This window comes from Narcine bancroftii, chromosome 9, assembly GCF_036971445.1.
Source record: "Narcine bancroftii isolate sNarBan1 chromosome 9, sNarBan1.hap1, whole genome shotgun sequence".
NCBI lineage: Eukaryota > Metazoa > Chordata > Chondrichthyes > Torpediniformes > Narcinidae > Narcine > Narcine bancroftii.
The window spans coordinates 108,562,858-108,589,239 of record NC_091477.1 but is presented as its reverse complement, the minus strand read 5'-3'; the positions used below and the strand labels follow the sequence as shown (position 1 = coordinate 108,589,239).

The 26,382-nt window shown below is 38.1% G+C and overlaps 1 long non-coding RNA gene across 1 annotated transcript; it reads left to right on the top strand.

The window, feature by feature from the left end:
* Window positions 1-990: 990 nt before the first annotated feature.
* Window positions 991-23,152, top strand: LOC138742610 (uncharacterized). The gene is made up of 2 exons (XR_011344279.1): window positions 991-1,078; window positions 20,806-23,152. It is a non-coding gene; the product is annotated as an uncharacterized lncRNA (long non-coding RNA).
* The last annotated feature ends 3,230 nt before the right edge of the window (window positions 23,153-26,382 follow it).

The window sequence follows — 26,382 nt, the reverse complement described above, 5'->3', positions numbered from 1 at the left end:
TCCTCAGAGGAGATGTTGACACTCAGGAATTTGAAGTTCTTGATCTTCTCCACTACTGACCCCTCGATCAGGTGTTCACCTGACTCCCTCCTGAAGTCCACAATCATCTCTTTGGTTTTGCTAATGTTGAGTGCAAGGTCGTTGTTGTGACACCACTCAAACAGCTGCTCTATCTCCCTCCTGCTTCGTCGTTGCAGGTGGTCTCTGGTTTAGCAGTGCATGAGACCACGGATAGAAATGTTGACATGGGAATTGTGTGGGGAATTGAAATGGTTTGCCATTGGGAGATCCTTGGTATTGCAGTAGACAGAGTGAAGGTGTTGAAGGAAGCAATCTCCCAAACTGCATTCATTCTCTCTGATGTAGAGGAGATCATAACAGGAGCACCAGATGATGTAGATGACCCCTGCTGATTCACAAGTGATGTGTTGCTTCACTTGGAAGGATGATTTGGGGCCCCAAATGGTGGTGAGGGAGGAGGGGTGGGCATGTGTAGAACTTCTTGTGGTCTGAGGGGTAGGTGCCAAATGGGGAATTTGTCGGGAAGGGAAGTGTGAACGAGGGAGAAGGAGAGGAGAGGGGAAAATTGACATTGAAGAGTATTGAATAAAACAAGAAAATGTGGAGCTCTTTACATTTTTTATAAGTACAGATATTAATACCCAAAACTGTAGTTTGAGAAGTGTTGTTTTAAATGAGTCATTGGGTCAATAGAGTTCATGCATGTCTATTGCTTCTTGAAACCAGAATGTGTTGAATGTAAAGATATCTTAAACTCTGCTTTAAAGGTGAAAATTGTTTAAAATAGAAGTCGTCTCCTTTGTTATGTTGTTTACCTACTAGAATAAATAGTGCTGGGATGGATGCAAACTTGTATATTCATGTTCAGTTTAACTTCAGACACTTTCTTTTTCCAGATATTCAGGAATTCTATGAGGTATCATTGCTGGATAATCAACTGGTTCTTCCTCAGAAAACTGGCATTGTTCCAGCTATCCGTAACTGGGATATTTCCAGCCTTCCAAATACAAATGTTACATCGGAATCACTTCCCATTAGCCTTGGCCCAAGTGCAGAGGTAAGTGTGTGTACAGTATAAAGTGAAACCAACATGATTAACAAAATTTTAATCATTAATAGTGTATACTGGAGTAATTGCTTGAGATTAGGATCCAATAAATCCACATGGCATTAATCAAAAAGCTAAAATGAAAACTAGAAAATGCTGGAAATGGCAAACCAGGCAGCATCTTTGGAGGGAAAAAGTGTTTTTGGTCTGTGACCTTTCGTAAAATAGGTCAGTCTGAGTAATTAGCTGAATGTGGCAGACATTCTCTGTTGGACCTCCTTGTGAAACATCCTTAGCAGCTAAAGATATCTATGTTTGTGGATTAATATTGTAACACAAATGTATATTGGACTTCTGAATTTAATAATGTTAAGGGAGCTTGTTTTTGTGTAGAGATGTCTGTAAGTTGGGTATTTGAAGCTGAGTCCCTATGTTCCTTTTCCACTTCCTCTAGTCTACCCAGATGTTTCCCCCTTGGTCTAATAATTTCCTTCTCTCTCTTGTTTTCAAGATTCATTGGCCTCCCTCTCCTGGTTGCATTTGCTCATCATTCACATAAGCATCCATAGGGTTTCTTCTCCCTTGGCAGCCCTTCCCATTCCAATGAGTTCCATGCATCCAACATCTGGTTCTACTTATCATCTACCAGCCTCTTGATTCTATACTTCCACCCCATTCCCTTGTTTGTTACCACCTACAACCTGCCAGCCTTAATCTTAACACCCTGGTTTCCCCAGCTGGCTCCATCTGCCCATATCCCCCTGCCCATACTTCATGTGGTTATTCCTCCCTCTCAACTCTTTTTTATCAGACTATCTTCCTGTACTGAAGCAGGGTCTTGACCAAAATATCAGCTATCTCTGTCTTCATAGATGCTGCATACCTTGCAGAGTATTTCCAGCAGTTCCTCATGCTTCTTTAGTTGCATTTTCACCCTAGTCTTTCTACCCCTCTTCCCCTGCCAAGTTCCGTTTTGAAAACTTCATTCTTCAATTTTCTACGAAAGAGGTAAACACTAACTAGTTTCTTTTCCCACAGATGCAGCTTGACTGGCTGAGTTCACCCAGTATTTCTGTTTTTGTTCTATTTCTTAAAATATTGTAGTGAATGTTTTCTTCACCTTCTCCAGTGAAGTTAGTCCTTTCTGTAGAGTGGTGACCAGACTGCCCACACGATTCCAGCTTTGGATTCACTGATGTTTTTATAAAATTGCACTGAGTTCCATGGCAAATAAAGGCAAGTATCCCATGTACCACATTTATCTACATGTTCTGCTATTTTACAGGGTACTTGAACTTCCCACACCAAAGTTACTTAATGCTCTCTCTGTAGGGCCCTAATGTGAATCTCACCCTTAAGATTCACAAAATGCATATTCTTACTAACCAGAATTGAATTCCATCTTCCATTGGTCTTCCAAAATTACCAACCAATCAGTATTGTACAATTGCCTAAAACCAACACCTTTACCCTCAAAAACATCACCACAGTTTTCATGTTAGACACACTCTGCTGGAGGAACTCAGTAGGTCAAGCAGCAACAATGGGAGAAAAATGGTTGACATTTCAAGCCAAAGCCCTATATCACAGGCTTTCAGCTACAGAATAATGCTCCACTATCAATGACCAAGGCAGTTTTGGATCAATTTGCCTTTGATCGCATAAGCTCTAACCTTTTAAGCCAGCTAATATTTTAGCACTGATCTATAGTAAAATGGTAATTGTATAGTATTGCTATACTAATGTTTTTGTAATGTACATTGAAAAGAAAAAGAATTTGCAAATTCTATTTTATAAAATGAAAGCACAAAATATTGGAAATCTGTGGAGGTGCTGTCTGATTTGATATTTCCAAATTGTTCCATTATTGCATAGGAAAGTTGTACTTGAAGCTGTAATTGCACTGCACAGCGGTTAATGGTGTTTTAAAGTCAGGATTTCACTTGTAAGATGAAACTTTTCTTTGATTATAGTCTTAGTAGCAGAGAACAAATTTAGAAATAACTTCAGCTGCAATTTAATCAACCACAAATGAAGGAAACAATAGAAAATGTTTGTGGCTTAATGGCACTGTGCAGCGAATATTGAAATACCACTGTAATTTGGCAGGGCTTCCACTCTGAAACAGTGGACAATAAATTGAGATGCAGAGGATTTGGTTATTAACAAGTTGTTGGCATAAAACAAAGGTTGGATTTGGAGTAAGCAAAACTGCAGATGCTGGATATTTGGAACCAGGAGAAAATATTGGAGGATTCAGTCTATCAGGCAGCCACATTTGGGAGAGAAACAGCTGTCATTAAGGATCCTACATTAGAACTGGAAACTGAGGGGGAATATTCTCTGCAACTTAAAACAAGGAATATACAGTATTTGCTATTGGGATCAAAGTGGTCTTTTTTTTAAAAACTGACCTTGGTAGCAAAAATGAATCAAGCTGAAATAGGTACAGCCACATCCATGGACAGTGGGGGAAAATTTGGCTTTTGGTCATTAAGTCCTGATAGCAGGACATGGTTGAAAGATTAGGGTCTCTTCCTTAACCTTGTACAGAGCTAACGTTGGGTTTCTTTTGCTTGTGGTATTTCCAGACCACAACAGCACCATAGTTTTTTAAAATCTATATAGTATGGACAGAGTCAGTTGATTTTGTTGTGGATGGGTGAATTGTCTATTTCAATGCTGATATCTGATTACTCTTTTGTTCACTTTGTGTGTGGATGAGTCATACAGCTGGCTCTGATAACTGGAGAAGTTGGTGCTTTCAGAAGAGACTATGATTTGTTGGGGAGAGAAAACAAATGATTGTCTATTGAGAAATAATTCATTGAAACTATGAATGTAGAGAAGGGCACTTTTGCAGTTAGACCTGGAAAGAATGTCAAGTTTACTCGTGACTTATGTAAGTGACATTTCTCTGCAAATTATTTGAATAAAATCTGTAGGTGTTTCTTTGCAGTGTTAGATTTGCAGGATGGTGTGTGTGGGCAGTGAGGTGTTATGTATAGATGTTCTGTTCGAATGCTTCTCTTGTATTGCAGGGAAATCCAATGCACCCTGCTAATACTGTACATTAAGTTTTGGATATTTTTGTTTTCCACCTTTAGCTCACGATAGATGTATTAGAATTGAAGACACTATTAAACCAAATTCGAGAACTTAATGCTAAGCAAAGAAACTTGCCAACTATTTTAGGGTAATGGTAACACATTCTGCACAGCTCATCTGGCACACATTAATATTGATGTTCTGCATAATAGGATTGAAGGAATAATGCAGTGTTTGTCCTTGAATGGGAGTTGCCTGGTCTCTTGGTTGTGGTTTACAAAAGTCAAACTTTGTACTGGTTTTTGTATGCAAAAGATCTTCTTACAAATGACTTTTTTCTGCTCTTGCTCAGGCCAAGCTCCATTTCATAAAGCAATCCATAATTAGCGTAGTGGTTAGCACAATACTGTTACAGCTCCAGCTACTGTGGTTTGAATCCAGCGCTGTCTGTCAGATGTTTGTATGTTCTCTCCGTGTCTGTGTGGGTTTCCTCTGAGTTCTTCAGTTTCAAAATGTACAATTATTGTAGGTCAATTGGATGTAATTGGGTGGCATGGGCTAGATGGGCCTGTTAGTGTTTATGTCTAAATTTTTTTTAAAAATTGTGTTCTTTACTTTATAGTCTGTGTGTTTGGGGTTTCTGAACTATTTTGATGTGTGTGAAAATCTTTTTGTTCCCCTCTTAACTGTTAAAAGTTGGAGATTTTGCTTTTACAGTAATTGGAATCCACAACATCATCTTAGTCAACCTGCACATGGTATCAATGCATTTTTTAAATATTTTATTTGTTTTTTTTCTTCAAAAATATAAATGGTAACATTTTAAGTATACAATAAATTAAACATTTTCTCACAAACACAACAAAATTTAAAAAAAATATATATATATATGAGAGAGAGAGAGAGAGAGAGAGAGTTACTTATGCCCTTTTTGGTTCTTTTTTATTACTGTATCTAGGTCCCTTTGTGGTCCAGGTAAGGTTATCAGACCTTTACAAAAGTGTCATATTTATTCTTAAGTTGTATGTGATTTTTATTCCCCCCCATAGGTATACAACTGTTCATTTCTGCAGTCCATCGTGCTATGAGTAGAGGGGAGTCGGACTTCCAAATGATCGCGATACATTTTTTTGGTACCGCCAGTGCCATTTTTATAAATGAGCTTTGATATTTTGTCAATTTGTCGCTTATTTCCATGAAATTAACTAATAGATATAGCTCCAGGTCGCCCACGAAAGCCACTCCTGTTATCCTGGTTAATTTTTCTGTGATTTCTTGCCAAAATGGTCTGTATCAACGCATTTGTTGACTTGTTTTGGTACCATTGGCAATTTGGCATGTTGATTATTGGATAGATTAGGAACAGGTAGCTTTATAGGTTGGTAACCTGCATATAGTTATGACCAAATATTAAGTCAATTATCCCATGTATAAATTTCTTTTTGGATTGCCAACTCTACTCTTATTCATTAAAAAGGTTTGGAGATTCTGTAACAGAAAAGTGTTTTGGTAAAATATTGTTTCTTTGGCATCCAAGAAAGAAGTAAACAAATTTTAGTATCTCAAGTTGCCTTTGAAAGGCAAATGCATAAATTTAGCTTATTTACTGATGTTATAATTGGAGTTCCCTAATTGACAAAATCTTTACTTTCACAGATGCTGCTTGACCTGTTGAATTTTTCCAGTAGTTTTTTTGCTCCAGATTCGACCACCTAATCTCTTGTTGCTCACGTTAAATTCAAAAATAGTTTATTGATTATTGATATTAGAAAAACTTATTTTAAAGAGTTAAGATTATTTCTGTCTTCAACTTCGAAAGATGGTACAATTTAATTAAATGGATGCATTTTGAGCAATATCTTTTGAATATTTATGTTGTGACATAAATAGTGTACATTAAGTACAAAATCATCAGCTCTTATATTTATAGATGTTTATAGTAGAATTGATGTGGCAACACAATAAATACAGATGCCTAACCTTTTATCCAGGATTCTAAAAAACAGCAACCTCCAAAAAACCAACATCTTTTCGGTAGATGACACCTGCTCATCAAAGGTGGAGTATGATGCCAAACATGACTTTACTCAACTCCCCTGTATCCCATTGTGTTCTGTGTTGCTAATTAGTGGTATTATTATTTTATAAGTACCCTACCCGTCAAGCATGACCCTTGCTCAATTCGCTTGGGAATATCCATTATTTTTCAGTGACTCTGAATCGCTGTATACTGACACCCGTCCAGTGTTGCGGCGCTTTCGATTAGCCCAGCGGTGGCTCAATGCGGAACCTCTCTTCTCCTCCCCCCCCCCCCACCCCCAACGTGCTGAAACCACTGTACCAGCGCCACCACAGGGAACCGAGAAGGGAGGCATTCCCCTAGCGCTGGTATAGTGGTGGGGGGGGTAAGAGAGAGATGACAGAGCGACTCAGGCAAGCGGTGGGAGCGGAGGCATGGCAGCGGTGGGAAGGGAAGAGAGAGCAGTGCAACGGGCAGTCGGGGCAGAGACGGCAGCATGGGCGGGCATAGGGGAAAGGACAGCAGCGCGACTGAGGTGGATGAGCTGGGGGGAGAGGGACAGCAGCTTGACTCGGGCAGGCAAGCTGGGAGGGGAGGGATGGCAGCGCAACTCGGGTGGGTGAGCTGCAGGGTGGGGGAGAGAAGGCCGGCAGCGTGACTTGGGCAGGCGAGCTGGGGGAGGGACTGTGGCGCCACTCGGGTGGGCGAGCTAGGAGGGACGGCAGCGCGACTTGGGTGGGCAAGCTAGGGGGATGGGCGGCAGCGCGACTTGGGCGAGCTGGGGGTTAGAGACGGCAGCGTGACTCAGGTGGGCAGGCTTAAAGGGACTGCCATTTTAAAATGATTCTAAAATCCCGAAGATTCCAAACAATGGCAGGTGTCCAGCCCCGACAATCCAGGATAAAAGGTTAGGCACCTGTAGTAGTGGGTGTAAGCCAACTCTTAGCTGATGTTGGGAGTTTTTCTACTGTCTTGCATATTCTCTCTAACTTTTGACTTAGAGCAAAAATTTATTTAATGTGGATACACCTCTTTGTAAAGTATGATTTTCTGCAAGAGGAAATTTCTTCTTGTCATTTTAAAATGGCTGAATTCTTTTAAAACTATGCCCCAGTTCTAGATTTCCTCTACAAGCTAAAATCTTGGTATCCATGAGCTCCTTCAGTCATGTAGAAATCATATTTTGAAACCTATTTCAAATCAGCTAAAGCTTTCCCCATAAGACCATCTTTCTACCCAAGAATCCATCTCGTGAGATTCCTGAACTGCCTCCAAAGTAAGTATATTCTTGAATAATGCAATAAAAGCCTTGTGACAAGTAAACAACTTGCCCACTTTCAACTCCACCACTTTTGGAATGAAGTTCAGCATTCCATTTTTAACGCAATTACTTGCTGTAGCTGCATTTTAACTTTATGTCCTTGTTTATGAAACATGGATAGCATGAATATTAAACAATATTCTATTTTTCTTATCAATTGTACTTCACCTGCCAATTTTGCCCACTCATTTATATGCACATTGAATCACCCGAAGTGCTTGAAGTTGCAAACTCCTAAACTTGCCGCATGCATCATGTAAATAATAGCTCTTTATATTTTGGGTTTGGATGTGACGAGCATTTATTACTCATCTCCAATTATGCTGAGTAGGTTGTGATCAGCTACTGTCTTGAACACCTGCAGCCCTTTTGATGAATTTTCACCCACTGGAACTTCAGTGGAAGGGAACTTCACAAACATGGATGCAGTAACAATGAAGAGCTGGTGATATTATTCTCAGTCTTGCACTATTATGACTTTGGAAAGAAAATTTTTAAGTGGCGACAATCCCATGCAGCACTTCATCTTCAATGGTTGTAAAGATTGCAGGCTTGAGAGGTTTTGTTTGCAGCCTGGGTGAGGAACTGCAGTAGATTTTGTTTATGATGCATCTTGCACTCACTCTATGCCAGTGGTGAAGTGAATGAATATTTTAGATGGGGGATGGGGTGCCAATCAAGTACACTGCTGTTTTCCTGGATCACGCAAAGTATTTTGAGAGTTGTTGCTGCTCCACTCATCCAGACAGGTAGAGAATTTTCAACACTCTTGATTAGTGCCTTTTATACTATGTTTAGTTAAGTTTAAGACTATTTTTTGTGCCAAATATTCCACAAAATTCCAAGTACAGTGTGAAAGGTTCACCTGGAAGCTGTCAAACAGGCTAGATTTAACATATAGCTGTATAAATTAAAAGATCACAGTTCAGAATGGAGAGTTGCAATGAAATACAAGATAAATTTGTACCAAGCAAGGGCAGCATGTTGGGTTTCTTCAGGAGCTTGATTGCAGTAGCGAAGAAACTGTCTTGAAACATGTTGAAGTGTGCTTCCATGCCGCTGAGCCTTCTCTTCTATGGGAGGAGGGCAAAGGGTGTGTTTCAGGTGTTGTGGGACCTTTTAATATGTTGACAGTGGAATATGATGATGGAGTGAGACAGGAAGTCAAAGATCTAGTTGCAGAGGTGTCCTTTGAGACCTAGATCCAAAACTTGAGAATTATTTTGATAGAGACTGTGGGATTGAAGGTGGATCTCTAGTCTATGAGCATAGTCTAACATGGGTATCTGAGACATCAGAGAGCCAGGGAGATGGTGTCTCCTGTGGTGTTTTTGGATAGTAGCCATATTGAAATGGATCAAGACTGGTTGGTAGGTAAGAATTCATTTGAGTAATATCTAGCCTCTGAATGCACTTTATGATGGTGGATGTCAGAGCCACCAGTTAGAAGACATTTTTGCCTGCTATTGTGCTTCTCTTTTGGTACTAGATGATGATAGCCTTCTAAAAGCAAGTGGGAAATGTTAAGAAGTGGATGCTCATCATGGGATGTCCAGCCGCTCATCTGTTCTTGTACTGAATAATTAATGATGGGTAGAAAGGAGTTTTGGTCACTGGTGACACCCGCCCCCCCCCCTCCCCCAATTCAGCAGTGTATCTCGCTTTAGTAATCGGAAACAATCAATTTCTATATGCTGAAGGTAACATAAAAAAATTGTTCAGTCCGTGCTTTCCAGACAATGATGCTTGTGCCCATTATAAATCTGAAACTATTTTGGCATTGTCTTGAATTCCAAAAAATCCTTTTTGCGTCCTGTTATCAACAAAGGGTAGTTGAAAGGCATTCTCTCCTAATGAGATTGTTAAACCCAGAACTTGACAATTTTTTTAATGCTGTGGGATAAAAGAAAGTTGGACACCTCTTGTGGAATGTTCTACACTGAGAGGAAAAAAACAATGAGCCATGTGAGAGGAATCAGTGGTGATCCTTCCATCCTATCAAAAACACTTTCAGTATATACTTAGTCACTTGAATAAATTGAGTGTTCTAATATTTTCTTGATGCTAAAATTTTCAGGTGTACTTCACTAAATGATATCAGTGGTTGAACACATATTGGGATTGGATTATAATTGATGCATGTGGTTGAGAGAGCAAGGTGATCGTTCTTTATTCTTGTGAAGAAAGAACTCTTAAGATTGTCTGACTGATCTCTCTAATATCTCAATGTTTTAAGCCCTTAATTTTGTCAATCAGGAATTTCTTAATGTGGCAAATTAATTAAGTCTTTAGAATTTACAATTTCTAAAACATTGCATCTCTAGACTGAGCAGGATGTACAATGGGAAGTTTGAATTTTAAAGAAAATTTATTATGTATTGTTGATAACTATTAAGTTAAATTCATTTGTGTATGCCAAGGCCTTACAGTGACGAAAGAAACAAATTGGGATTTCCTGGGTTTCTGCTGACATTTGTGTCCATTCTTTCACTATCTCTTACTTCTGAAGGATCACTCTCTGCTGAATGAAATACTTGGTGTTCTTCAGACTTCTGTCCCTACTCAGGTTATACATGTAAGTACATCAAATCTGCAATATTCTCATCCTACATATTCAGCCACATTCATTTTTCTCCAGTGTTTTTTTTTTCCTACTCGCACAAAATTCATTCATTTTGAAAGGGTATAAAAAAAAGTAAACTTGGAGTATAATTGGTTAACTGAATTGCAGGATCTGTTCTTACTTTTCATGGAATATCAGTGCTACGGAAAGGGATGAACTGTTGACTGTTCTGTACTTTATTGCATGGAAAAGTTGCAGAGATACTCATTTTTGATTTCTGAACAGATCTTAAATATAGGAAGAAAGTAAATATTGTATTAACTGGTGCAAACCTCTCAATTATATTAAATTCACCAATGGACTAGGTGTTCTCACTGTAATGAGAAGTGTGTGTGTGGGGATGGTCGTGAGTACGTTTGCATGAAGCTTGTGGAAAAACTTATTCTGAATCATTTGTTCCGTATATAGTGATGCAAAATTGCAGATGCTCGAACCTGGAACAATACAAACAGCGGGGAGATCTCAATGGGGCTGGCAGATGAATGGCAAACATTTCAGGACAAGACACTCCCATCAAGACTGAGAAATAGCTTGTCTAAAGATACGACAGGATATTGACTGTCTCCCCTCTATTTAGACCCACTGAGCTTTAGTTTTGCACCAGATTCCAGCATCTGCATTTGTTTTTCCAAATCTGGTACCTGACTTGAAACTTCAGCCGATAGGTGAAATAAATGGCCACCAGATGCAATCAGAGCTATTAGAACAGTGAGTTTTTAAACAATGTCAGTATTGTGCAATTTGGTAGCTCCCAGCAGTGCAATTGAGCACCTTTAGAAGGACATGGTTGTGAGTTTTCTTTTGCTTTGGTATAGACGGTGTCAACTAAATTTCAAGTACTTTACTCAAGTTGTGTAGGCTGTACAAAAGCTTGCTCCTTTATTGGTTTTATCAGAGAAGCAAGAGTCTTTTAGTGGATGGTTGCCTTGGACTGGAGGACTGACTAGTGATGTGCCTCAGGATCGGTTCTGAATCTTGTTGTCTGTTATCCATATCACGGATCTAGAATGATATGTAAATTGGATCAGCAAATGTGCAGGTGACACTAAGTTGTGGGGGAGGGGGGAGGGGGTTGGTGAATTGGATAGAGTAAACTGAGGAAGGCTTTCCAAGCTTGCAGCAGGATCTGGACCATCTTAGAAAATTGGCTGCAAAATGGCAGATTAAATTTAATGCAGACAGGTATGAGGTGTTGGACTTTGGGTGGGAAAAACCAGGGTAGGGCTTGCATGGTCAATGGGAGGGAGTGTGGTGGAACAGAAAGATTTGGGAATACAGATGAGTAATTCTGTGTCAAAATTAGATAGGGCCATAAAGAGAGTTTCTGAATGTTGTCCTTCATAAATCTAAAGTATTTAGAGCAGGAGTTGTTGGGATGTTATGTTGAATAAGATATTGTTGAGGCCAAATTTGGAATATTGTGCACAGTTTTGGTCACTTACTGTCAAAGATACAAGATTGAAAGAGTGCAAAGAATATTTACAAGGATGGAGGTATACAAAATTATGAAGGGTGTAGATAGGATAAATGCAAACAGCCTTTCCACTGAAGTTTGGTGAGACAAGAACAAGAGGACATGAGTTATGGGTGCAAATGAAACGTTTAAGAGAAGCATTAAGGGAAACTTTTTCACTCAAGGTGGTTGGAGTCTGGAATGTGCTACCAGCAGACATGGTAGATGCAGAGTAGATTTCAACATTTTGAGAAAAATTTGGATAGGCACATGGATGGGTGGGGTATAGATGGCTACTGTCCAGGTAGAGCTTAACAGGACTAGGCTGAAAATAGTTTGCCATGAACTAGTCAGGCCAAAGTGCCTGTTTCAATGCCTGCTACGTAGTGTTCTATAGTTCTCATAAAATAGTCTATTCTTTCCCAAATTTATCCCTTCTTTGTAAAGTAACATCTGCTTTAATATGATTTATAGTAGTCATAAGATACAAACTAAATGTAGGTTTGAAACTTCGACATGATTTGAAAAAAAAAAGAATGGAATGCTTAACACATTAATCAGAGTGTAGGACTATCTAAATATAAGCATTCAATTTTTCAGCTTTGAGTTTTAAATCTGTTATAGACATGGACATACATACATGTTAACAGGCCTTTTCAGCCCATGAGTCTATGCCAATTTTCATCCCATTAACCTATATCCCTGGAACATTTCAAACAATGGGAGGAAACCAAAGCCCCCAGAAAAAGACCACACAGACATGGGGAGAACATAGCAACTCCTTACAGACAGAGTGGGATTCGAACCAGGGTACAATCCCAATCGCTGGTGGTGTTGCGCTAACCGCTACGAAGACACAATGCAACATTTAATAATATAGATAAATAATTGGTACTTTCAAAGCTTTTATAGATATTCATTGTGTTTAATATTAGAGATTTCAAAGGATGGAGAAAACACAATTTAATTTGATCCTAGGATGTCTTAATATGGTGCATTTGCATAATAGCTAGTTTTTGTATCTGCAAAGTTTTATATTTGCTCCCGCAATCAAGCTGATTTTGTACTATTGAATTATCTTGAGAAAGCCCATCTAAACTAGTTCATTTAGATCACATCACCATCCCCAAGTTTAGTGAATATGACCTCCATCCCATGGAGGAACACATCTGACTCTTCAACATTTTCTTTGTGCTTGCACCCCTAAGGAGCTGTCTTAACATCTAAAATGTCCTCGTATGACTTTTGTGTGTCACCCCATCTTTTCTACAAGGATGAATTTCATTCTTCAATTGTTGTTATATTACTCAGAACAGACTTTAGGGTTATGAGAGAGTAATGTTGGTTCATATTTGAAAGATTTTTGATCCTTTCTGAGAACACAAGCTTTATTTCTTCTTACAATTAATGAGCTAAAGCAGCCTAGCTTTTATAAATGTCATTTATCTGAAGTTTTAGGAGGGCAAAATATTCTGTTTATAATTGGAAGGTCCTCCGTGCACCTTAATGTGGCTATTTGTTTGGCTATAGTTTCTAAAACATCAAGAATTATCATACAATAAGATTCTTTGCTTAACTGGTTTTACTTTTGTTGGATGGATGCTTAGAGTTGGTTTTGTTCAAATTAACCATCTTTGTTTAGCCTATAGAATTAAGTCAATGTGCTTTCATTCCAGTTTAAAGAGGTTTGCTAATGTGTGAATTTCAGTAACTCCCACATTGAAAGGAAGATCCTGAGGGATGGGTAGGTGGATAGTTTGGAAAATGGAATGTTCTTTAAAGTTGGACCTGATGCACAGATTCAAGATTATCCATGCCATCTGTGGTGCCAGCCATCAAGAAAGCCTTGAAATATCCTTGAATACTTTTTTTTAATCATTTTGTATCGATTCCTCCTCCCACTCAATCATCAGTACTCATTTTTCTTGTGGGAGAATGACTGTTGTGAGAATTGTTCACCAGCCATGCAGACAAAGTAGCCTGCTCCAGATGACTGAATATAACTAAGAATTGAAATATGGGAATGTTCAGGGGATTTGGAGGACTTTTGTACTAACAATGCTGGTGGGGTTTCACAGTAGTTCAAAGTGCTTGCTGCTGGTGGGTGAGGTTTCAGAAGCAAATTGGAGGGCAAAAAGCTGTTCTGCCTTGCCTGGTAGACCATGTGTTTTCTCAGCTGGAGGTCTTGATCTTTCACAGATGTCCGTCAGTTGCTAGTTAGTTTTCTTTGGGGTATTGGAGGAAGTCATGGAGACCGCATGAAAAACTGAAGATGCTGATGTCTGGAGCAATGCAAAGTTTCCTGGGGGAACTCTCTGAGGAAGATTTAAAAAAATATTGTTAATGTTTCTAGCTGGAACCCTTCATCAAGACTGATTAGATAGGGGAGATGGCTTCTTCACTGCCAGAGTAAAGGTCAATATAAACTAGTGGAACCTTGGCAATCTACAGCTCAATGGACTGAGCATTGAATTTTCTAAGTTCAGGTAATAAGTCCCCCCTCTTCCATACTACTGTTCTTTTCCTTTTTCCACTCAGTCTCCCCCATTCATTCTCATCCCACTCCTCCATGGTTACCATGGCGGTTAGTGCAAAGCTGTTATAGTGCTAGAAACCAGAGTTTGAATCTAATGCTGTCCGTAAGGAGTTTGTATGTTCTTCCTGTGTCTGCATGGATTTGCTCTGAGTATCCAGTTTCCTTCCACATTCTGTATGATGGGTGTAATTGGCTGGCTTCAGCTGATGGGCCAAAAGTGCCTGTTACCATGCTGTATCTCTAAATTAAAGTAAACTTCCTCTTCAATCTCAATCACCTGCACTAGAGTTTTCCCTTCCTCCCAAGTTTAGTGGACATGATTTCTATCCCATGGAGGAACATGACTTTTTGAATAAAATGTCTTTGTGCCTACTTCTCTAGGGAGCTGTCTTAACATCTAAAATGTCTTCATATGACTTTTGTGTGCCACTCTAGCTCTTATCTGATTCCAATACTAGCAGATTTTGGCTCTACTACTCACCCACTCCACCCTGTATGGCTCATCTTCCTCTATCTGACCACTGATTTTCTTGTCTATCTCTCCATTTGCCTGCATCTTCCAGTCGGCAACCTCTTTGTCATTCTTTGCTCCTTCCTGGTTCACCAATTTTCGCTGTCCCCTGTCCAAACTCGCTCAAGCTATCCTCATTATGCCCTCAATTGCTCTACACTTCCTCTTGAAGGGTTCCAGTCAAAATGTTGACTATTTTTCTCTCTTTGTTGCTTGATCCACCATTTGTCCAGTAAATTGTTTGTTGCTGGAGTATTTCACCATCAGTGTTTGCCTTTGCAGCGAGGTGTATGTTCAGAGCAATATTGTATGTCACAGCAGGATTTGCCATGTGCCAGAAGTTGGTAAAATTTACATCCCATTGCTGATATAGTATTCTCTTTTGGAAGAAAAGCAAAAGATTTTCTGTTTTCTTATATATGGGAACCTTTCTTTAGAATTTAAGATGATACCGACAACTGACTCCATTGCTGCCTTCCAACTGCAAAGTATGTCGGCCATCAGGCCCGGGGGATTTGTTATCTTTTTATTTTTTTAAATTTCTTAGATTTGTACTGATTTTTTTCATCTTTACCTTCACTCTTGACCTGCTTCCTCGAGGTTTTCTCTTCTATGAAGACAGATGATTTGTTTTTCCTCTCCCTTATTCCCTCTTTTTTTTCTGTTGAATGTATTAGTTTTTTTAGATAAATTAAGTTTTCTGTGAGATTTTGCAGTCATTTTATTATTAATTTCTGGTGCTCCTTTTCTGAATTTTTTTTATGCCTCAGGCTTTTTTTTAAACTTTTCCTTTAATTCTGTTTTACTTGTTAGCGATGTTGGGTTTTTGTGACAGTAAGGGATGTAAATCTGTTTTATATCTATTGCTTTAAATGTAAACTATTTCTTAGTAACTGTTGAACCTTTTTAAATGTTTTTCACCCTTCTATAGACAAATTGTGCCTCCACATCTTTTAATTTTTTTGGCTTTTTTTTGTGACCTAAAACACTTCCCAATCTTAAATAATTGTATTATCTCGCAACCATTATATGGGCTCTTGACTGATTATGATTAATTCTTTCCCTTCTGCACAATGCCAGATTTAAATTGTTTCTTATTCCATGATGTTCTGATTGAGAAAACATTTTTTGATTAGAAAGTAGAAATATCAAATATTTTGTATGAATTTAATATAATTTGTTGATACAGTACTTGAGTGTTAACTGATGTTATTTTTTTGGGGAAGTCTAATAAGGAAGGACATACAAAATGAACTGTGGATTGCTTAGGTGTATGGCAATTGGAAAGCTCTCCTTCATTATCAAAAAACTGCTTGAGGAACTAGGTCAGTGGATCAGTTGAAGTTTTGGGTTGAGACTGCATCTGACTTGCCTTTATTAACTAAGGTGTAGAATAGAAGAGCAGAGAAGCCTTGATACAACTTTTTAAAAGCACAGAAATGCGAGAGGAACTCAGCAGATCTTGCATCCTCCATTGGAGGTAGATATATAATGTTTCGGGCCTGAGCATTTCTTCAAGGTATGAGTGAAAAGCAGACAGGTGTCTGAATTAAAAGGTTGGGGAGAGGAAAGAAATGGCAGGAGGAGAAGCACAGACTAATAGACAATATCTCAATCTCGGAACAGCATCTGGACAAGTACTTGAATCCACAGGGCGTAGTAGTATGTTGAACAAGTGCTGGTAAATGGGACAAGTACAGAATTAATGATCAGCAGAGACGTGGTGGACTATAGGACATATTTATTCTTGTGTTAAGTGACAAAATGACTAATTTTTTCTGCTTTTATCTTTTTTTTTCTATAAGTCAAATGTGGGCTGTAAATCTGAAGTTCCTATGGAACACGAAACAGTGCTGATACAGTCTAAGTGGTCACTTGCTGATTCCTTGAAATTCTTTAACCAATAAGCTTCTGTGACTTGATTGGGAAGATGATTGTTGACATTAATAAAGAATTGAACTCTTTTTTTGCATTTGAAGCAAAAATTGAGTTTTGTCTCAAGTACTTTTTAACTGGAAACTAAGCAATTGGTACAATGTAGGGGAAGATGTTTTGAAATTATTTCTGGGGCTAAGAGATCTTATAACTGGAGTAATTATACTGAATGAATTTGGTGCCAGTTGAAATTTCAAATCACCATGCCATTTTCTTTTATTTTCATTGACATTGCATGATATGTGCTTGCTGAATATTTAAAACGCATTAGTCTATTTCAAAGGATTTACCCTCTTGTGCATGGTGAAGGTTCGAAGAAGTACAAAATGCTTTGGTTTGCTCTGAAAGTTGGAGGAAGTTTTTGTCTTTACAAAGGGCAACAAGTTTCAAATATTCAAGCGAGAATTCCTTAAATAATGAAGGAAACTCATCATGAGAATAACTTAGTTAACGAATTTTGTTCTTAATTATTGATAAATTTATTCTCTGGTATTGCCATGTGGGAATTGAGGTAGAAAGTTATTTCACATCTGGTGGAGTGTAATGACCAACAATAATTCCTTCCACCTGATATGAAGGATTTGCATTTTAAGAGTAAATGCAACATTTTGATATCAAATATACATTTAAAAACAAAATTTAATAATTCCCTTGTCTATTATGAACATAATGTGATACTGGAAGTCTTAGAAAATTGTAAAATATTCTCAATGAATCTTATTATCGAGTTGCATTGAGAAGTATTCTTTTTAACTGAGAAGATTGCTGAACAGTGACTTAAGATTTGTTTTGATCAGGGTCGGCTCCAGAACAAGTCTGAGTGGGGGCATTTGGGTAGCCAGCAGGTGGGGACAGGGGCACTTTCTGACGCTCAAACTTGCTCAGCGAGTGGTAGTGGTGGTGGTACCTGCTGACCATGAACCCCCGCTGATGTAGCTGACGAACCCACTGCTTGTATTACGTGGAGAGTCTCTAGCATGTATCAGATGCTAGGGACGCTCGGTGTGTGCTAGTGATGCAGTGGGGGTGGGGGGGCATGTCTGACCACAGTCAGGGCATGCAAATGTGTCTGGCAGTGGTCTGGAGTCACGGGGTGTTGGTGGGGTTTACAATTCCTCATTTTGGCGGGCAATGGCTACGAGCATGTGGAGGGTCACAATACCTTGTTTAGGGGGCAATGCCTGCAAACTCCTGCCCCCCTCCCCCCTTGGTGCCGACCCTGGTTTTGATGTAAATTGCTGTATCTGAAATTTATTCCTACTTAATCAGCTGCTTTGCTTTGATTAGCTTTCTTTCAGATCAGGTGAATTTGTCTTGAAGCAAAATGAACCTTTTCACTCCTCATGCTTAACCAATTCTCAGCAAGCATGTTTTGAGACCTTTTGAAAGCTGATGTGGGAGACATCTGCATGGTTCCCATTCATTCTTAAGCTTTTCCCTTTCTCCGATAAACTTGAATATTCATTCTGATATGAAGTAAAATGAAGCATTTTGAAATTGTACAATTTTAAGAGCTAGGCTTGGATGTATTGAATGTTGAACATAGAAGATCTTTTTTGCAGGGGCATGAAATCCAAAATTTTGGAGTTTTAACCATGAATTCAAAGAAATGTGATTATCTATAGGCACTGGAGGTAATCTTCAAGTCAGATTATTGAGAATTTCTCTGTTCTGATCTATTTCATTGATTCCAACTCATGTGGTTCATTCACTGCTGGACAATCTATTGTATTGCATTCTCTGTTGTCGAGTCAAATATCAGGACCAGCCAAACATAATTTGGGCAATAAGTGAGAAGGCAGCTAGTGCTGCAGACTCACAGCTCCAAGAACTTGAGTTTGATCCACATATTTGTGTGTCATTTACACATTCTTCCATTATCACATGGGCTTTCCCCAATTCCACTGGGTTCTTTCCACATCTCAAGGAATTGCTGGCAGATTGATTAGCTACTGTAAATTATCCCTCGATGTAGTTAAGTAGCAAATGAATAAAAGGGCAATACACAAATGTGCTGGATAAACTCAGCAGGTCCCACAAAATCAAAGGAAGTAAATTGATTTCTTGATGAAGGGCTCAGGCCGGAAACATTGGTTATCTCTTACTTCCTGTGATCTGCTGAGTTTCTCCAGCATGTTTGTGTATTGTATTTGACGCCAGCACCTGCACATTTTCTCTTTGAAGAATGAAAAGGAATGTTGAAGAGCACGAGAGGGAGAATAAATTGCAAGGCTACAGGGAAATGTGGAAAGAGGAAATGCGACTGGGAGAGATTTGCTGATGCCAGCTCGATCGGCTAATTGGTCTTGTTTGAACATTTTTTCAACAAAAATAAAGGTTACCAGGCCCCTCAAGACTACACTGTCATTAAATAAAATCATGGCTGGTCTATGGTGCCCTCCATCTCTGCCAGTGCTGTCTGAAAGGGTTTTGTACATTCTCCCCATGTCTGTTGTTTAAAGTCACAGAATCAGCTTCTATTGTGCTATAAATTTAAAAAAAAACACTTTCTTTCAATTATTCAGCCATCTCCATTTCAGATATTTCTAACGGCTTGATCTCCATCAGCCTCTGGGACAGAGTTCCAATTATTCAACCTGACAAGAAATTTTGATGCATCTTATCTTGTAACTACGTCCCCTTGGCCATGACTTTCACAGTTGTGAAAACCTTGTCATCTACCTTGTCTCCTTAGGATCTTGTGTTTGAATCAGGTCCTCTGCATTTTTCTAAATTTCAGTAAATATAGACCCAAGCCTCCCTTGAAAGGGCAAACCTTTTAGTAACCTTTGGAGCGTAGAAGGTTGAGAGGGGATTTGATAGAAGTATTTAAGATTATGAAAGGGATAGACAGAATGGATGGGGATAGACTATTTCCGTTAAGAGGAGGAAAGATTAAAACAAGAGGACATGAGTTAAGAATTTACGGGCAGAGGTTTAAAGGTAACATGAGGGGGAACTTCTTTACTCAGAGAGTGGTAGCCGTGTGGAATGATCTTCTGGGAGAAATAGTGGCGGCGGAGTCAATTGTATTATTTAAGAAAAGGTTGGACAGGTATATGGATGAGAAGAAGATGGAGGGTTATGGGCATTGTGCAGGGAGGTGGGACTAGAGAGGGGTGTTTGGTTCGGTGCGGACTAGAAGGGCCTAATGGCCTGTTTCCGTGCTGTAATTGTTATGTTATGTTATCTGTAAAAGTTTTTTGGACCACCTCCAATGTTACTCAATTTTCTTCGGTAATAGGACCAAAGCTGCAGAGTACTTTGGGTGTGGCCTCACCAACACTCTGTATAAACTGACAACATGTCTTTGCATTTAAACTCCCAACACCTTTGCAATCAAGGCCAAAATACTTGTGGAATAATAAATTTGATTAGTGAACTTGAACATCTTGATTACTTTGGGCACTCGTATACAATATGCAGATTCAGATGCTCTTATGCCTTCTGATTCCTTTCACTGAAGTGCATGACTTTGCGCTTCTCTAGTTTCTAGCTGGATTACTTGATGAGTTTCAGAATCGGGTCATTCAACCCATTTTTGTGCTTCATCAAATCCTTCACTTTTCTGTCCCTAAGTCATTAATGTAAACAGAAAAAAAATGAAGGCCAAGAACCAGTCCTGGGATACTCCACTAATTGTATTATTTGAGCTGGAAAAGGGCCTATTTATTCAGACCTTTTTGACAACCTATATAAATTTGCTTCCTCCTCTACCCTGGGCTTATACTTTGTGAACCAGTCTCTTGTGTGGCAACTTATCTTTGTAAAATATCTTTTGGAAATCCAAATTCACCATATTTACATATTCTCTTCCACAACTCTCACGATCACATCCTCAAAGAACTTGTAGGGTTGTCAAACATGATTTGTCTTAAAACTTTGTTGACTAGGTTTGATTATATTCAGATTTCTTAAGTGTTGTTAACTCTGTTTATTGATTCCAAAATTTTGCTTGCTCTTTTTACTTGCAATAAATACCATTAAAGAAAAATATCTAATGTGTCAATAGTAGTGATTAAAATAAGTCCAAAAACTGTGTAAGCCTGCCCTGAAGTAAGGGATCCAAATTATTGACATGCAACTCTCTTGCCAGTTCTTAACTAATTAAGCTTGGGATTTGAAGAATTGTTTCATAATTGATCATTCTTTCAGAATTTGGTGATGCTTGTATAAACCAAATACTATTTTCTAAAAGGAGAACTCTTCCTTTAGGGCAATTACGCTGAATACTTACAACTTTCCTGCTGGTGTGAAAATATATTTCCTTGATGTTTTTCTTGGTACAGGTCACAATGGAAGATCGTGCTGGTTCTGATATATAGTAGAGGAATGAATGATAAATGTGTTGACTTGAATTCAACTTCCATCCAGAGAAGATGTGGATTTGAAGGGTTTTTTTGGGATGATAAAAGTTTTCTTCAAGAAATTGAATCTTCTGAAGTCTCCATGTGCATACTTCTTCTTTCTCCCAACTCATCCAATTGAAGGGTAGCTCCTGCTTCTAGAAATATTTTGATTTTTAGTGGCATGAGTTATGTGAGGTCAGAACTTGAGTGGATGACCATTATTGCAATTTGAACTGGTTGCTTACTGTTGAGATGACAGTGACTTATATTCATTTAATTCAAGCACTCTTAATAGGAATGGCATAAGTTGAATGATTTTTCTCAAATTCTACCAATACATTGTCATGGGCATTGTTTGATGATGCAAATTCAGTTTAATTTTTCATGTCTAGATTATTTAAAATGTTATTTCTGCTTTAAACTTGGACTTTATCAAATAATTCAATATAACCAAATAAAGCAAGGTCAAGAAAATGATTGCTAGCTAATCTTGACCTGAAATTGGATCTTTGTCTTTGGATTACATATCTATTGATTAAATGATGATAAGTAGCTGACCTAAGGTTTAATTTATTTATAAGAGTTTGGCAGTAGACACACAATTTTGTCGAAACTGTTAAGCAATTGAAATTGAGCGACAGTTGAATGTACTGCTGTTCCTTGATTTTGGATATTTGGTGCAAATTGCATTGCAATGCTTTGTATCTGCATAGATTTTCTTTTCTCACAGTAATGGTTAGCTGCTCTCATAATTGGTGGTAAGAAGAGAGCAAGGAGATTGGATGAAATGTTGAGCTGCAAGGTTATGACAATCACAAAGATGAATAATAAGTACATTTGCCTCTCTTGAATAACGTTGACCATCAAAAATATGATTGCATTAATTTAATGAAGGCAGAATCATGGACCATTTGAAGCATGGCAATTGAAAGGAAGTACTCTGAATAAGCTTTCAGAGTATAAAAGTAGAGATGACGGTTTCTTCTGCAATGGCAGCAAGGCGTAGGTAAGGTAGCAGTCAACCTATTTATTTAGTGCCTTTTAAAATTATTAACTGTTTCAAGTGCTTTATAGGGGTGATCTAACAAATTTGGTATCTGGATTAGAAAATTCACAGGGAAATTACCAAGGTGATTTGGGAATGTTAAGGATCATCTTAAAGGTGAGGATGCTGTGATGAAGGAAATAAATGGGCTTGAAGCTTGGGTAAGAGGTGAAGAAGGAAAAGTTTTATTTTCACTTTTATATGGCCCAAGTTAAGCAGATGATTTCTGAGAATAGTTGAGTTTTTTTGCCATATGTTTCCTCATCAGATTTTATTTTGCAAGAACAAAAAGTTCGAACCAAGTGAATTAGTGACAGCTTAGAATATGAGTGTCAAGGTAGTTGATGTAAAATGGGAAAAAGAGACTGGTAAAGTTGATCAAGGGTTTCATTTATTTTATTCTCAGTGCAGTTACATCTTTTGAACATGATTAAAACATATCTGCCTTATTGGAGAATTAGTGGATTTTAAAATGTCAATAAAAGTTTAAGGGACTGAGTTTGTTTTTGTATTTAGCAATAACTTTGGACAATATTATAGCTTTGCTTGGAGAGCTTGGTGTAATTTAACTTTTGTCTGAAATTGTGGAGTTTCAGTTTGTAGACCGAATTAAGTTTCACCTTTGATAGAAGAGCTGATCAAACCAGCTAGTGGAGACCTCTGTACAGAATTACAAGTAATTACAGTTGCAGAAAGAAGATGATTGAGGAAACTAATTCTTAAAAACGCAACTTTCTTTTTCAATTATTAAAGTAGACCAATTATTAAATTGGTATTTCCAAAATACCAATTTTGTGTATGCTGCAGGAACTAAGTGTCTAATTTGCATACGATGTGTAATGTGAAGAAAAGTTGCATTTATAATTTTCTTTCTGAGAAAGCATTAGTCTTTTTGTACTATTTTTTTTCCAGCAGGGACTGGTAACTTGTTGCTCCAGAAATATTTATTTTGTAATCTGACATATAAATTTGTACAGAGACCTGCTCAGAGCATTCTGTGTGATTGCTTTAGCGTGTTATGAATAAAATAAATGCATTAATAAAAAGACAGTGATATGTTAATTGTTAGAACTACTAAATGTGTTTGGATATAACTGAAATATTGGGTGCTTTCCACTTTGGATGTATGTAAAAAGCTTTATTGCTGATAAAAATAGAACATATTGTTCAGCAAGAGTACTTGAAAATTTGTGCTGTGTATATGTCATGTAACTGGAATTAAAAAAGGTATTTAATTATGAACTTGGATGTTGTGCTCGATTGATTTGTTGGTTTATAGATGCCATCTTGCGTTTATCCAAATATTTTATTGATGGAATGCAAATTTATTTAAATTGCATATCTAATTGAGTATTTTGGGCCATGGAATTGTTGTTATTAAGGTTCATTTTTTTATGAATCATCTTCTCCAAATATCTTGTGCACCTACAGTACAGAGCTTTGGAAAATACAAATTTTAGCTAATTTATCTTCTCTGGCTGAATAGACTTTATTCATCAAACTTGCAGAGGTGCAACACAGTCAGGGAAACTAAATTTTTCTATTGTATCCTATTTAATTTGTAAATAACTCTGCAGTTTCTGGTAACCAGATCAAAATTTAATCATGTGTTCAAGTCCAAGTTAATTTTAATTAGTTGGTACTTTGTGCGAGACATATTTTGCTGTTTTCCCATTCTTCTTCCATCTCCTGTTTACTTTACCATATCAGCAATGATTTTGTTTTGCCGCATGGTGTTCTTTTTGGCCATTATGTAGAGCAGAAATAGATGCACTGTAGTTTTGTAAAGAACTCTTAATCATCATTTTCCAATTTCTACTTTAATCTCTACAGTAATTGTAGAGGATCAAAGTTGATGACTGTACTGGTACCCTGCTTGAAGTCTGAGACTCAAGTGCACATTGTTTATACTTTTTAAAAGAGGATATTTATCCTGGTTGGAATTGACCATCCTGGAACCTGACACAAGCTCATCTCTGCTGCTCCTCTTTTCAAAGTGAATCTGTGTGTTCTCAGTATATGCGTCAGTGTGGAGTGAACTACTGGAGTGTGCAGAAACTGTCTGCATAGGCGGGTATTGGGGCAGCTGGTGCAGCTCCACATTGCCAAGGTAACCATTTGTATCTGTTGTGGCTACTCAACTATTTTGCAGTTCCTAATTTTTAAGGAACCTTGTCAGCCTTTTTATTTGCAAACTCATTCCTCCCATTCCAAATGCAACTGGACCCTTAACCTTTGGCATGTTTTTGTGTGAATTGTTTGCCATGTTTTCACTGACCTTTTGATTTGTATTTTAAAAAATAGTTAAGTGACAGGGGATATTACAATTTCCTTCACCCAGAATATAGAAACTGTTAAATATTGCATAACATTGCATTTGGGGAGCTATGCACGTCATGTATCTGGAAAGATCCTGGTTATCTGAAATTTTACATTTATCATCATTTGAGGATTTAATACTATCTTTGTATCTATAATTATATATGTGTGAGACATTAGATTATGGTAACGTTCAATCAATAGTTTTTGCCAAATATTACTGGTTGCATGAGCACAAATCTAAAACTGAGAATATGAAACTGTTACTGTTTTACCACTTAAGTTTCAAGTCTATTTATCACAAAGTACCAAAAACAGTTGTAATAGTTTCGCTCTAACATTCATTCAGCTGAGTGAAGGAGCATCAATTGCAGGGTATGGAATTTCAATTAAAAGAAGGGTCAATTCGCAAAGGCAACATGATGGCACTGTGAGGAGGTTCATGCAGGAGCCTGATAGCTGTGGAAAGGGGGCTATTTTTAAACATGTTGGTGAGTGCTTCCACCCTCTTTAGGGAATAGAAAGACATGAGATGGATAACTCAGTATATTGGCTGCCTTTTCTTGGCAGTGGGAGATGTAGATGGAGAGGAGGCAAGTTTTCATGTTCTAGGGTGCACTCATGAACTTCTGCAGCTTATTCCGATCTTGAGCTGACCAGTTTCCATCCACACCATCCAACAAGTATACTTTCAATGGTGCACATGTATAAGTAATTGAAGAACAAAGGCGATATTCCGAAGTTCCTTAGTCTTCCAAGGCATTGGTCTGTTTCCTTGACCATCATGTCAATAATTTTGTTCCATGTCAAGTAATTGGAGGTATTTATTCATCAGTTCTTGAAGCAGTCTACCAAGTGAATAAGAGGATAAAAGGGTGAGTGGCAAGAGAAGAATGGAATAAGCTGTCTCTGAGAAACTGATCCCTGCGGAAAAAAAAACTGAAAGGGGTGGAGAAGGGAAGATGTGACTTGCAGTTGGATTGCATTGAAATTGGCAGAAGTATCTGATGTGAAGGCTGGGATGGTGAAAAGTGCTTTACCACTTGTTTAGTTAAATTCTTTGGATTTGCCAGTTGGTTTGAAACATTGTTTTTTTTTTGTTTTGAGATTGAAACATTAACTTATACATGATTATGATCCACTAACAAGCCAATGAAGTTGGTCGATTGTAATCTGAATGCGAGTCAGCTTTTGGGGTGAGGGGATGTTTTGTGTGTGGAAACACCTCTCCTAGATTTGAGTTGGTTAAAGCCAAATGTATTTTAAGTTGAGCACGGGGAGGAAAAAAAGTTTTGAATCTCGATTGATGCGTTGCTCTTTTACAATGTAATTGTTGAAAGTTTAGTAAAATATAAACAAACAAATGTAGATATAAGGTACTGTTTTTTTAAAATAATGTTTGATTTTATTAGTTGACACACTAATGTTTAAGCTCCAGCAATTGTTTTGGCCTCTTCCAGGATTAGAATTTTACATCAAATTTAAACATAAGTGCTTCTTGATTTATGCATGCCATGACAATGGCTGAGTATATCATGTAGGATGTCTTGTGTATAGGACGATCCTGGAATTTCCACCTAAAATGTTGGTTTTGAGTGATACCCTTTGAATAAGATGACCCTCCCCCCCCCCCCCCCCCCACACACCGGTCCAGTAAGATGGAACTTGCCACTTACTAGTGGATGCTGTTAAAAGCAAATCACAATATTTTTAATAACATTTTCCTATAATGGTTTAAAGGTTATTTGGGTATTTTAAAATAGACTACTGTCAGCTCCTTGAACAGGCCTTTTAAAGCCTGTACAGAGCCAACAGTAGTCAGGCCAGTCAGATGGGCTCTGTGGAGGAGTTCTGAGACTTTGCAACTAACTAATGGGGCATGCACATCGTTGAATCAGAGCTGGCTGGAAGATGGTGGTGGTCATCAAGGTGAGAATTTTAGACTTTCTGTGTAGGACAACCCCAGATTTCAAGGTAAAAATCAAGTTTTGATTGTCCTATACATTGAAGGTTGGTGAAGGGCTCAAGCCTGAAATCTTGGTATTTCTTTGCTATATAAAGGACACAGTTTGACCTGCTGAGTTTCTCCAGCATTGCACTTTTACTATATGGGTATGCGCAACTTAACGTCCACGATATGTTCTGTGCAATTG